The following is a 13,444-nucleotide window of genomic DNA, read 5'->3' as shown; positions in this document are numbered from 1 at the left end:
CCATTTAGAAAACAGTCAACCCTTTCAATTCTTCTACCAAAGTGCATGACCATACACTTCCTGACACAGTATTTCATCTGCCATTATTTGCCCATTCTCCTAATCTGCCTAATTTCTTCTGAGGCCTCTCTGGTTCTTCAAAACTGCCTGCCTTCCACCTATCTTCATATCATCTGCAAAGATAGCAACAAAGCCATCAATTCCATCATCCAAACCACTGACATATAACAAATAGAATCAGTCCCAAAACAGAGCCCTGTGGAACACTGCTAGTCACCAGCAGCCAGTCAGAAAAGGCTCTCTTTATTCCCACTATTCCTTTGTTAGAATGTGTATCATAGAAACATAGAAAAACCTACAGCACAATACAGACCCTTCGGCACACAAAACTGTGCTGAACATGTCCTTACCTGAGAAATCACCTAAGATTACCCACAGCCCTCTATTTTTCTGAGCTCCATCTACCTGTCCAGGAGTCTCTCAAAATACCCTATTGTATCCGCCTCCACCACCATTGTCGGCAGCCCATTCCACGCACTCACCACTCTCTGCACAATAAACTTACCCCTGACAGCTCCTCTGTTCCTACTTCCAAGCACATTAGAACTGTGCCCTCTTGTATTAGCCATTTCAGCCCTGGGAAAAAGCCTCTGACTATCCACACAATCAATTCCTCTCATTACCTTAAACACCTTTACAGGTCACCTCTCATCCTCTGTCACTCCAAGGAAAAAAGGCCGAGTTCACTCAACCAATTCTCATAAGGCATCCTCCCCAATCCAGGCAACATCCTTGTAAATCTCTTCTGCACCCTTTCTATAGTTTCCACATCCTGAGGCAACCAGAACTGAGTACAGTACTCCAAGTGGGGTCTGACTAGGGTCCTATATAGCTGCAACATTACCTCTCGGATCCTAACCTCAATTCCACGATTGATGAAGGCCAATGCACCGTATGCTTTCTTAACCACAGAGTCAACCTACGCAGCAGCTTTAAGTGTCCTATGGACTCAGACCCCAAATAATCCCTCTGATCTTTCACACTGCCAAGAATCTTACCATTAATACTATATTCTGCCATCATATTTGACCTACCAATATGAACCACCTCACACTTATCTGGGTTGAACTCCATCTGCCACTTCTCAGCCCAGTTTTGCACCCTATCGATGTCCCACTGTAACCTCTGACAGCCCTGCACACTATCCACAACACCCCCAACCTTTGTATCATCAGCAAATTTACTAACCCATCCCTCCACTTCCTTATCCAGGTTATTTATAAAAATCACGAAGAGTAAGGGTCCCAGAACAGATCCCTGAGGCACTCCACTGGTGACCGACCTCCATTACAGAATATGACCCATCTACAACCAGTCTTTGCCTTCTGCGGGCAATCCATTTCTGGATCTACAAAGCAATGTCCCCTTGGATCCCGTGTCTCCTTATTTTCTCAATAAGCCTTGCATGGGGTACCTTGTCAAATACCTTGCTGAAATCCATATGCACTACATCTACTACTCTACCTTCATCAATATGTATAGTCATATTCTCAAATAATTCCATCAGGCTTGTAAGGCACGACCTGCCTTTGTCAAAGCCATGCTGATCCATTTCTAATCATATTATACCTTTCCAAATTTTATAAATCCTGTCTCTCAGGATCTCCTCCATCAACTTACCAACCACTGAAGTAAGACTCACTGGTCTATAATTCTCTGGGCTATCTCTACTCCCTTTCTTGAATAAGGGAACAACATCCACAACACTTCAATCCTCCAGAATCTCTCCCGTCCCCATTGATGATGCAGAGATCATTGCCAGAGGCTCAGCAATCCCCTCCCTCATTAGCCTGGGGTACATCTTGTCCACTCCCGGTGACTTATCCAACTTGATGCTTTCCAAAAGCTCCAGCACATCCTCTTCCTTAATATCTACATGCTCAAGCTTTTCAGTCCGCTGTAAGTCATCCCTACAATCTCCAAGATCCTTTTCCGTGGTGAATACTGAAGCAACGTATTCACTAAGTACCTCTGCTATCTCCTCTGGTTCCATACGCACTCTTCTGCTATCATACTTGATTGGTCCTATTCTCTCAATCTTATCCTCTTGCTCTTCACATACTTGTAGAATGCCTTGGGGTTTTCTTTAATCCTATTCACCAAGGCTTCTCATGGCCCCTTCTGGCTCTCCTAATTTGTTCCTTAATCTCCTTCCTGCTAGCCTTATAATCTTCATTATCTAGTTTTCTGAATCTTTCGTAAGCTTTTCTTTACTTCTTAACTAGATTTACAGCAGCCTTTGCACACCACAGTTCCTGTACCCTACCATCCTTTCCGTCTCATTGGAACGTACCTATGCAGAACGCCATGCAAATATTCCCTGAACGTTTGCCACATTTCTTCCATAGATTTCCCTGAGAACATCTGTTCCCAATTTATGCTTCCAAGTTCCTTCCTGATAGTCCCATATTTCCCCTCACTCCAATTAAACGGTTTCCTAACTTGTCTGTTCCTTGGACATTAAACTTCCAGCTATAATATTTCAGCCATGATTCCATGACGCCTACATCATCACATCTCCCAATCTGCAACTGTGCTGCAAATTCATCTACTTTATTTCATAGACTGTGTGCATTCAAAGACAACAGCTTCAGTCTTGTATTCACCCATTTTGATTATGTTGCACCACGCTCAACATTTTCATTCTGAACTTTGTCTGAGGTCTTACGAACATCTGCCTCCACAACCTCTCCACCAACTGTTCTGGCACTCTGGTTCCCATTCTCTTACAACTTCAGTTTAAACCCCACCGTGCAGCAACAAACCTTCCCGCTAAGGGACCAGATATATAAGTAAGTCTGATTTTCTATGTAATCCCTTATCACTACTGCAATCCTGTTCTCCCCTCTTCCCTTCTGAATCCCAGAGACAGACTCAGTACCAGAGAACAGGTCGCTCTGGTGTCCCTCGGTAGATCACCCCAAGCCCTACTGCATTTGAAGTGGTTCTTGAGGGGAATGGCTGTGGAGTTCTTTGCACTGGCTGCCTATTCCCTTTCCCTCTTTTGACAGTCACACTGGTTCCTGACTTCTACAACTTTGGTGTGACTACTCACCATATCAAGTATTTGGATAGATAGGATTAGGGTGGTCAGTGTGGCTTTATGCATGGTAAGTCATCCCCAACCAATCAGATTTTTGAAGAGGTTATCGGCAAAGTTGATAAAGGCAAGGGAGGGAATGTTGTCTAATGGAAATTGATGTTGGAGAGGTAGTAATAGGGGACAAAGAACTGGTAGACGAACTTATTAAGTATTTTGCATGAGTCTTCACTGCGGAATACCAGAAATGTGAGAGTGTCAGGGAGCAGAAGTGAGTGTCATTGCTATTACTAAGGAGAAAGTGCTTGGGAAGCTGAAAAGCCCAAAAGGTAGTTAAGTCAGATGGACTGCACACTCGATTTCTGAAAGAGGTAGCTGAAGAGATTGTGGTGGTATTAGTAATGATCATTCAAGAATCACTAGAATCTGGAATAGTTCCGGAGGAATGGAAAATTGTAAATATCACTCCACTCTTTAAGAAGGGAGGGAGCTGAAGAAATGTAATTGTAGGCCAGTTAGCCTGACCTCAGAGCTTCAAAGGATGTTGGAGTCTCTTATTTACTAAGGACAGGGTTTCAGGGAGGCACATGACAAATTAGGCCAAAGTCAGCATGGTTTCTTTAAGGGAAAATCTATTGGAAATTTTCTGAGGAAATAATTGGCAGGACAGTCAAGGAAATTTAGTGGATGTTGTTTATTTAGATTTTCAGAAGGCCTTTGACAAGGTGCTGCACATAAGGCTGTTTAACAAATTAAGAGCCCATTGTATTTCAGGAAAGATTCAAGCATAGATAAAAGATTGGGTGACTGGCAGGAGGCAAAAAGTGGGAATAAAGAGGGCCTTTTCTGGTTGGCTACTGGTGAGTGGTAGTGTTTCGCAGGGGTTGGTGTTGGAACTGCTGCTAATAGCAATGATTTGGATGAACGAATTGATGGCTTGTGGCCAAGTTTGCGAAGATAGGTGGAGGGGATAGTTGTGTTGGGGAAGCAGAGTGTCTGCAGAAGGACTTATATTAGGAGAATGGCAAAAGAGCGGCAGATGGGATAATAGTGTTGGGAAGTGTATGGTCATGCACTTTGGCCGAAGGAATAAAGGTATGGACTACTTTCTAAATAGAGAGAAAATTCAAATATTAGCAGTGCAAAGGGAACCTGGGATTACTTTTGCAGGATTCCCTGAAGGTTAACTTGCAGGTCAAGTCAGTGGTAACGAAAGCAAATGAAATGTTAGCAGTTATTTCGAAAGGAATCTAAGAGCAAGGATGTGATGCTGAGGCTTTATAGGAATTGGTCAGACAATACTTGGAGTACTGTGAGCAGGTTTGGGCCCCTTACCTAAGAAAAAAATGCGCTAGCATTGGAGAGGGTTCCAAGGAAGTTCAGAACAATGATCCCAAGAATGAAAGGGTTAATGTATGAGGAGCATTTGATGGCTCTAGGCATGTCGTCATTGGAGTTTAGAAGAAGGAGTGGTGGTGAGGTGGGGGGGGGGGGGGGAATGGGATCTCAATGAGATGCCTATATAGAATGGATGCGGTATAGTGAAGAAGTCTAGCTCCAGAGGGCACAGCCTCAGAGTAGAGGGACATCCATTTACAACAGGGATGAAGAAAAAATTCTTTAGCCAGAGGGCGGTGAATCTGTGGAATTCATTGTACCAGACAGCTATACAGGGCAAGTCATTGAGTATATTTAAGGCAGAGGTCGATAGGTTCTTGATTAATTAGGGTGACAAAGGTAACAGAGAAATGGCAGGAGAATGGAGTTATGCATAATAAATCAACCATGATCAAATGGCGCAGCAGACTTAATGTCTGAATGAGCTAATTCTTCTCCAATGTCCTATGGTCTTATGAAGATTACTTCTTCAAGACATTACTGATACTGAAATACCAATTTTACTCATTAATGGATCCCAAAGGTAGAGGAGTTCCTACACTATGGTTTTGGGGGTAACAAGGATAAAAAAAAAATACTGTGCAGTTATTAAGAGTAAAAAAGGCCTTGCAAGTTAACATATAATTAAGAGGTCCTCAAGCTTTCCATCCAGCATAAAAAGCACAAGTCAAGTCATTTTTTATTGTCATTTCGACCATAACTGCTGGTACAGTACATAGTAAAAATGAGACAACTTTTTTCAGGACCACGGTGTTACAAGACACCTAGCCAATCTTAGTGATTAAGGTGATCTGGCATTGTTGCCTGGCCTATACATGACTCCAAATGTTTTCTCAGTCATGGGAAGTGGTATTAGGTAAATTGAAGGGATTAAAGGCAGATAAATCCCCAGGGCCAGATGGTCTGCTACTTAAGGAAGTAGCCCAAGAAATAGTGGATGCATTAGTGATAATTTTTCAAAACTCCTTAGATTCTGGATTAGTTCCTGAGGATTGGAGGGTGGCTAATGTAACCCCACTTTTTAAAAAAGGAGGGAGAGAGAGACTGGGGAATTATAGACTGGTTAGCCTGACATCGGTGGTGGGGAAAATGCTAGAGCTGGTTATCAAAGATGTGATAGCAGCACATTTGGAAAGAGGTGAAATCATTGGCAAAGTCAGCAAGGATTTGTGAAAGGAAAATCATGTCTGACGAATCTTACAGAAATTGTTGAAGATGTAACTAGTAGAGTGGATAGGGGAGAACCAGTGGATGTGGTATATTTGGATTTTCAAAAGGCTTTTGACAAGGTCCCACACAGGAGATTAGTGTGCAAACTTAAAGCACATGGTATTGGGGGTATGGTATTGATGTGGATAGAGAATTGGTTGGCAAACAGGAAGCAAAGAGTAGGAATAAACAGGACCTTTTCAGAATGGCAGGCAGTGACTAGTGGGGTACCGCAAGGCTCAGTGCTGGGACCCCAGTTGCTTACAATATATATTAATGATTTAGACGAGGGAATTAAATGCAGCATCTCCAAGTTTGCAGATGACACGAAGCTGGGCGGCGGTGTTAGCTGTGAGGAGGATGCTAAGAGAATGCAGGGTGACTTGGTTAGGTTAGGTGAGTGGGCAAATTTGTGGCAGATGCAATTTAATGTAGATAAATCTGAGGTTATCCACTTTGGTTGCAAGAACAGGAAAACAGATTATTATCTGAATGGTGGCCGATTAGGAAAAGGGGAGATGCAACGATACCTGGGTGTCATTGTATACCAGTCATTGAAAGTGGGCATGCAGGTACAGCAGGCGGTGAAAAAGGCAAATGGTATGTTGGCATTCATAGCAAGAGGATTTGAGTACAGGAGCAGGGAGGTTCTACTGCAGTTGTACAAGGCCTTGGTGAGACCACACCTGGAGTATTGTGTGCAGTTTTGGTCCCCTAATCTGAGGAAAGACATTCTTGCCATAGAGGGAGTACAAAGTAGGTTCACCAGATTGATTCCTGGGATGGCAGGACTTTCATATGAAGAAAGACTGGATCGACTAGGCTTATACTCACTGGAATTTAGAAGATTGAGGGGAGATCTTATTGAAACGTATAAAATTCTAAAGGGATTGGGCAGGCTAGATGCAGGAAGATTGTTTTCGATATTGGGGAAGTCCAGAATGAGGGGTCACAGTTTAAGGATAAAGGGGAAACCTTTTAGGACCGCGATGAGGAAAAACTTCTTCACACAGAGAATGGTGAATCTGTGGAATTCTCTGTCACAGGAAACAGTTGAGGCCAGTTCATTGGCTATATTTAAGAAGGAGTTAGATATGGCCCTTGTGGCTAAAGGGATCGGGGGTATGGAGAGAAAGCAGGTACAGGGTTCTGAGGTGGATGATCAGCCATGATCATACTGAATGGCTGTGCAGGCTGAATGGCCTACTCCCGCACCTATTTTCTATATTTCTATGTCCACAGAATCTCGTGTTCACTCTCTGACTATGGAATCCCCCATCACTACTGCAGTCCTCTTCTCCCCACTTCCCTTCAGAACCACAGCACCAGACTCTGTGCTATCATGTTTGCTGTTGTGTACTGGGGCAGCAGGCTGAGGGTAGCAGTCACCAACAGAATCAACCAACTCATTCGTAAGGCCAGTGATGTTGTGGGGGTGGAACTGGACTCTCTGACAGTGTCTGAAAAGAGGATGCTGTCCAAGTTCAGATTCAGATTCAGGTTCAATTTATTGTCATTTAGAAACCACAAATGCAATGCAGTTAAAAAATTAGACAACGTTCCTCCAGAATGATATCATAAAAGCACATGACAAAACAGACCAGAAAATCCACATAAATCCAGAGTACGGAGAGGCTGCTGCGTATTAATATCACATGCCATCTTGGACAGTGTCTCCCATCCACTCCATAATATACTGGTTAGGCACAGGAGTACGTTCAGCCAGAGACTCATTCCATCAAGATGCAACAGTGAGCGTCATAAGAAGTCATTCCTGCCTGTGGCCGTCAAACTTTACAACTCCTGCCTCAGAGAGTCAGACACCCTGAGCCAATAGGATGGCCCTGGACTTATTTCCATTTGGAATAATTTACTTATTATTATTTAATTATTTATGGTTTTATATTGCTATATTTCTACACTATTCTTGGTTGGTGCCACTGTAACAAAACCCGATTTCCCTCGGGATCAATAAAGTATGTCTGGCTGTCTATCTGTCTGACCCAGCTGCTGTGGCTTACAACTGAATCGGAGGTGGATTAATATCCTTCTGGGCAGGTTTGCCAGAGCTATTCAGGAGAGTTTAAACTAATTAGACACTGGGATGGGAACCAAAGTGATAATGCTGAGGATGGGCATTTGGTATACAACTAGATGCAGTGTGCAGTGAGACTCTCATGAAGGATAGACAGATGATAGGGCAAAACTGCAGTCAGTGGGATGAGTTGAAGAGTAACATGGGGAAGAAAAATCAAAAATGGTGAAGAATACAGGACTGGGTGTTATATTTGAATGCAAGCAGTATTCAGAATAAGGTGAATGATCTTGTAGTGCAGTTAGACATTGGTAGGTATGACGTTGTGGCCATCATTGAGTCTTCACTGAAAGAAGATCATAATTGGGAGCTTAACAGCAAAGGATACACCTTGTAATAGAAGGACAGACAGGTAGGCAGAGGGGAGGGGTGGCTCTGTTTGGTAAAAGAAAAAATCAAATCCATAAAAAAAGGTGACATAGGATTGAAAGATGTGGAATACTTGTGTGTAGAGTTAAGAAAATGCAAGGGTAAATTAATGCTATCAAATTACAATGGGAGACAGAAATCACCCCAAATCAAAAGGGCAATGTTTAGTGATGGGAGATTTCAATTTGCAGGTAGTTTGGGAAAATAAGTTTGGTGCTGGATTGCAGAGAGAGAATTTGTAGAATGCCTACGAGATGGTTTTGAGAGCAGCTTGTGGCTGCGTCTACAAGGAAAAAGATTATTCTAGATTAGGTGTTGCATAATGAACCAGATTTGATTAGGGAGCTTAAGGTAAAGGAACATAGTATAATAGATAGCATCAGTTATCATAATATGATATATTTCACCCTGCAATTTGAAAGGGAAAAGCTAAAGTCAGATGTATCAGTATTACTTTTGAATTATAGAGGCATGAGAGAGAAGCTGTAAAGTTGATTGGAAGAGGACACGAGCAGGGATGACAGCAGAACAGCAATGGCTGGAGTTCCTGGGAGCAATTCTGAGGACACAGTAATGATACATCCCAAAGAAATAGAATCCTAAAGGCAGGATGACACAACCATGACTAACAAGGGAAGTCAGATTGCAGATTATATGAAGATAGGTGGAGGGGCAGGCAGTGCTGAGGAAGCAGAGAGTCTGCAGAAGGACTTGGACAGATTTGGACAATGGTCAAAGTGTCAGATGAAATACAGGGTCAGGAAGTGTTTGGTCACGCAGTTTCGTAGAAGGAATAAAAGTGTAGACTATTTTCTAAATGGGAAAATAATTCAAAAATTGGAGGTACAAAGGGACTTGGGAGTCCTCATGCAGGACTGCCTGAAGGTTAACTTGTAGGTTGAATCGTTGTTGAGAAGCATTCATTTCGAGAGGACTTGAAAATAAAAACTTTTTAAGACACTGGTGAAGAATTACTTGGAGTGATACATATACATGGTAAATGGTAGTGCGTTGAGGAATGCAGAGTGATCTAGGAATAATGGACCATCCAAGGGGTCAGTGTGGACATAGTGGAGGATTACAAATACCTGGGGATTGGAATGGACAATAAACTGGACTGGTCAAAGAACACTGAGGCTGTCTACAAGAAGGTTCAGAACCGTCTCTATTTCCTGAGGAGACTGAGGTCCTTTAACATCTGCCAGCCGATGCTGAGGATGTTCTACGAGGCTGTGGTAGCCAGTGCTATCATGTTTGCTGTTGTGCGCTGGGGCAGCAGGCTGAGGGTAGCAGACACCAACAGAATCAACAAACTCATTTGTAAGGCCAGTGACGTTGTGGGTGTGGAACTGGACTCTCTGACGGTGGTGTCTGAAAAGAGGATGCCGTCCAAGTTGCATGCCATCTTGGACAATGACTCCCATCCACTCCATAATGTACTGGTTAGGCACAGGAGTACATTCAGCCAGAGACTCATTCCACTGAGATGTAACACTGAGCCTCATAGGAAGTCGTTCCTACCTGTGGCCATCAAACTCCCTCGGCCAATAGGCTGCTCCTGGACTTATTTCCACTTGGCATGATTAACTTATTATTATTTAATTATTTATGGTTTTATATTGCTATATTTCTTCAGCATTCTTGGTTGGTGCGGCTGTAACAAAACCCAATTTCCCTCGGGATCAATAAAGTATGTCTGTCTGTCCGTCTGTCTGTAGTTCCCTGAAGGTGGAGTCTCATGTGGATAGGGTGAAGACGAAAGCTTTTGGTATGCTGGCCTTTATAAATCAGAGCATTGAGTATAGGAGTTGGGATGTAATGTTAAAACTGTACCATGAGGCCAAACTTGGAGTATTGTGTACAGTTCTGGTCACCAAGACCAAGGAGATGGTGGTGGACTTTAGGAGATCTAGGCCTCATATGGAGCCAGTGATCATTAATGGAGAATGTGTGGAGCAGGTTAAGACCTACAAGTATCTGGGAGTACAGTTAGACGAGAAGCTAGACTGGACTGCCAACACAGATGCCTTGTGCAGGAAGGCACAGAGTCGACTGTACTTCCTTAGAAGGTTGGCGTCATTCAATGTCTGTAGTGAGATGCTGAAGATGTTCTATAGGTCAGTTGTGGAGAGCGCCCTCTTCTTTGTGGTGGCGTGGGAAGAGGGACGCCTCACGTCTTAATAAGCTGGTAAGGAAGGCGGGCTCTGTCGTGGGCAAAGTACTGGAGAATATAACATCGGTAGCTGAGCGAAGGGCGCTGAGTAGGCTACGGGCAATTATGGAAAACCCTGAACATCCTCTACATAGCACCATCCAGAGACAGAGAAGCAGTTTCAGCGACAGGTTGCTATCGATGCAATGCTCCTCAGACCGGATGAAGAGATCAATACTCCCCAATGCCATTCGGCTTTACAATTCAACCGCCAGGAGTAAGATATGTTAAAGTGCCGGGGTTAGGACTCAATGTATTTAAGTAAACTACTTAAGAACTTTTTAAAAGCTATTATTAATGCTTTTTGAGAGAGTGATTTAGATGCATATCATATTTTTACTGAGTTAAGTATTGGATGTAATTAGTTTTGCTACAATAAGTGTATGGGACATTGGAAAAAAATGTTGAATTTCCCCATGGGGATGAATAAATGAATCTATCTATCTATCTAAGTTATAGGAAAGATGTCAACAAAATAGAGAGAGTACAGAGGAGATTTACTAGAATATTACCTGGGTTTCAGCATTCAAGTTACAGAGAAAGATTGAACAAGTTAGACACATAGACTGGGAAGCCCAAACTGTAAAAGGAATGGATGGTTTGGAGTTTGTAAAATGTGTGCAGGATAGTTTTTTGCAGCAATACATAGAGGTACCAACTAGAGAAGGGGCAATGTTGGATCTTCTGTTAGGGAATTAAATAGGTCAGGTGACGGAGGTATGTGTTGGGAAGCACTTTGGGTCCAGTGATCACAATGCCATTAATTTCAATATAATTATGGAGAAGGATAGAACTGGACCAAGGGTTGAGATTTTTTATTGGAGAAAGGCTAACTTTGAGGAGATGCGAAAGGATTTAGAAGGACTGGATTGGGACAATTTGTTTTATGGGAAGGATGTAATAGAGAAATGGAGGTCATTGAAAGGTGAAATTTTGAGGGTACAGAATTTTTATGTTCCTGTTAAGTTGAAAGGAAAGGTTAAAAGTTTGAGAGAGCCATGGTTTTCAAGGGATATTGGAAACTTGGTTAGGAAAAAGAGAGAAATCTACAGTAAATATAGGCAACGTGGAGTAAATGAGGTGCTCGAGGAATATAAAGAATGTAAGAAGAATCTTAAGAAAGAAATTAGAAAAGCTAAAATAAGATACGAGGTTGCTTTGGCAAGTAAGGTGAAAATAAATCCGAAGGGTTTCTACAGTTATATTAATAGCAAAAGGATAGTGAAGAAGGATATTGAATTGTGTAAGGTAAGGGAAACAAATAGGGAAGTTATGGAAACTATGATGATTAAAGAGGAAGAAGTACTGGTGCTTTTAAGGAATATAAAAGTGGATAAATCTCCGGATCCTGACAGGATATTCCCTAGGACCTTGAGGGAAGTTAGTGTAGAAATAGCAGGGGCTCAGACAGAAATATTCCAAATGTCATTAGAAACGGGGATGGTGCCAGAGGATTGGCGTATTGCTCATGTGGTTCCATTATTTAAAAAGGGGTCTAAGAGTAAACCTAGCAATTATAGGCCTGTCAGTTTGACGTCAGTGGTGGGTAAATTAATGGAAAGCATTCTTAGAGATGGTATATATAATTATCTGGATAGACAGGGTCTGATTAGGAACAGTCAGCACCGATTTGTGCATGGAAGGTCATGTTTGACAAATCTTATTGAATTTTTTGAAGAGGTTATGAGGAAAGTTGACAAGGGTAAAGCAGTGGATGTTGTCTATATGGACTTCAGTAAGGCCTTTGACAAGGTTCTGCACGGAAGGTTAGTTAGGAAGGTTCAATTGTTGGGTATTAATATTGAAGTAGTAAAATAGATTCAACAGTGGCTGGATGGGAGATGCCAGAGCATCTCTGTTAAAGAAATGTTTGATAACTGATAACAGGATAACTGTTTGTCAGGTTGGAGGCCAGTGACTAGTGGTGTGCCTCAGGGATCTGTACTGGGTCCATTGTTGTTTGTCATATACATTAATGATCTGGATGATCATTAATTGGATCATCATAAATTGGATTAGTAAGTATGCAGATGATACTAAGGTAGGTGGCATTGTGGATAATGAAGTAGGTTTTCAAAGCTTGCAGAGAGATTTAGGCCAGTTAGAAGAGTAGGCTGAACAACGGCAGATAGAGTTTAATGCTGATAAGTGTGAGGTGCTACATTTTGGTAGGAATAATCCAAATAGCACATACATGGTAAATGGTAGGGCACTGAAGAATGCAGTAGAACACAGTGATCTAGGAATAATGGTGCATAGTTCCCTGAAAGTGGAATCTCATGTGGATAGGGTGGTGAAGAAAGCTTTTGGTATGCTGGCCTTTATAAATCAGAGCACTGACTATAGGAGTTGGGATGTAATGTTAAAAATGTACAAGGCATTGGTGAGGCCAAATTTGGAGTATTGTGTACAGTTCTAGTCACCGAATTATAGGAAAGATGTCAACAAAATAGAGAGAGTACAGAGAAGATTTACTAAAATGTTACCTGGGTTTCAGCACCTAAGTCACAGGGAAAGGTTGAACAAGTTAGGACTTTATTCTTTGGAGCATCGAAGGTTGAGGGGGGACTTGATAGAGGTATTTAAAATTATGAGGGGGATAGATAGAGTTGACAGGGATAGGCTTTTTCCATTGAGGGTAGGGGAAGATTCAAACAAGAGGACATGAGTTGAGAGCTACGGGGCAAAAGTTTAGGGGTAACATGAGAGGGAACTTCTTTACTCAGAGAGTGGTAGCTATGTGGAATGAGCTTCCAGTAGAAGTGGTAGAGACAGGTTCGATTTTGTCATTTAAAAAAAAAATTGGATAGGTATATGGACAGGAAAGGAATGGAGGGTTATGGGCTGAGTGCAGGTCAGTGGGACTAGGTGAGAGTAAGCGTTTGGCATGGACTAGAAAGGCTGAGATTGCCTGTTTCCATGCTGTAATTGTTATATGGTTATTATGACCCATTGTGGGAGCAAAAGATATGCTGACATTGGACAGGAGGTTCATGAGGATGATTCCGGGAATGATTGGGTTATCGTATGAGAAGCATTTGATAGCTCTGGTCCTGTACTT

At 42.3% G+C, this 13,444-nt stretch overlaps 1 protein-coding gene across 5 annotated transcripts in view; it reads right to left on the bottom strand.

Moving 5' to 3' along the window:
• The window catches only part of lrch1 (leucine-rich repeats and calponin homology (CH) domain containing 1), a 502,659-nt gene that overhangs the window by 87,272 nt on the left and 401,943 nt on the right, over positions 1-13,444 (bottom strand). The window lies entirely within an intron of this gene.

Source organism: Hemitrygon akajei, chromosome 5 (assembly GCF_048418815.1).
Source record: "Hemitrygon akajei chromosome 5, sHemAka1.3, whole genome shotgun sequence".
Lineage (NCBI taxonomy): Eukaryota > Metazoa > Chordata > Chondrichthyes > Myliobatiformes > Dasyatidae > Hemitrygon > Hemitrygon akajei.
The sequence above is the reverse complement of the archived record's forward strand: the minus strand, read 5'-3'. Positions and strand labels throughout refer to the sequence as shown.